Source organism: Microtus pennsylvanicus, chromosome 10, assembly GCF_037038515.1.
Source record: "Microtus pennsylvanicus isolate mMicPen1 chromosome 10, mMicPen1.hap1, whole genome shotgun sequence".
In the NCBI taxonomy this organism is placed as follows: Eukaryota; Metazoa; Chordata; class Mammalia; order Rodentia; family Cricetidae; genus Microtus; species Microtus pennsylvanicus.
The window spans coordinates 113,355,502-113,356,751 of NC_134588.1; positions in this window are offsets into that span (position 1 = coordinate 113,355,502).

The following is a 1,250-nucleotide window of genomic DNA, read 5'->3' on the forward strand; positions in this document are numbered from 1 at the left end:
TTAAGAAAATTTGTATTTTCATACATTACTTCATTAACTTATACAGGTCTCTTTACTGTGTTTTTTGTTTTTGTAAAAGTTTTTCCAAATACTCAATAGCACTTTCAATATACAGCAATATCATTATATTCTTACTTGTTAAACACCATTTGCCTAAAACCCTATTCACTGTTAATATAATGGAGGAAATTTACCTTGTTGTTTTCTTTGGCTTCCCCCCCCCTTCTGATGATATTAAAGTTTCTACATATTTATATACCAGAGTAAAAATGTTATTTATACCTATTCTCCAAATCCTGTATTCTAAGATATTTTCTGCACTTCCTGCTTCTGTCCCAGAGTCATGTTATATTGAACTGGACAAATGTCTTTTACCTCAGAAATGACACAGGACTTGTGAACTAGGAAGATCTATAAAGTGAGAAGACAGCAGGGCACTTGTGCTTTTGAGAGATACGTGGGCAAAACAAAAAATAAAACAAACCCTAAAAAAGAAACAAACGAAAAATGGATTCTAGAAAAACAGTTGCACCAAAGAAAGGGATCCTGGGGCCTAAGGAGAATGGACTTCAGGACAAGCTTTACCCGCCACACCTTGAGCCTCACTGAGAATTCCAATGAAGTCCCTGAGTTTTCACACCTTCTCTAAAGGTGAACTTACTTGTCCTGAAATCAATGCCAAGCTTGCATGGGTTGTAACACGATTAGTGCTTGCCTAAGGAAGATGTAGCTGTGACCTTACTAACAGGTCACTGAGTTGGTGATAAGGTAGACCTAAGACCACCAGGACATTCATCCTCTGGTATTGGTACTCAAAGGTAACTATTCTATTTTAATTGCTCTCAAAATTTCCATTAGTAAGCTGTTCTAAGGATGTAGCAACTCTAAAATGTACTCCCTAATTTCCTTTTTAGGAAGACCAATGGCTGGTATCTTGTGCAATTTATCCTAAGACATAGGGACAAATAGTGTTTTTTTCTTATTTTCTTTATTTTTTTCCCCTCAAAGAAGTAAGATTTCAAGGTTTGAGACCAGATGTATCGAGAAGAATGAGAGCCCAAAGGAGGCTGCTTTAGTCTAGATCTCAATCCAGAGAAGTTCACAGTGGTGCAGCATAATTCATGAGGAGTTTACCCTAAAATCTGATTTCAAGAACCTTCTAGTTGGTGGATATTTGGTCCCTTTTGTCTTCATCTCTATGCTGGATAGTTTTACATTAACTGATATAGGTTAAAATTACCTGAGTGGAG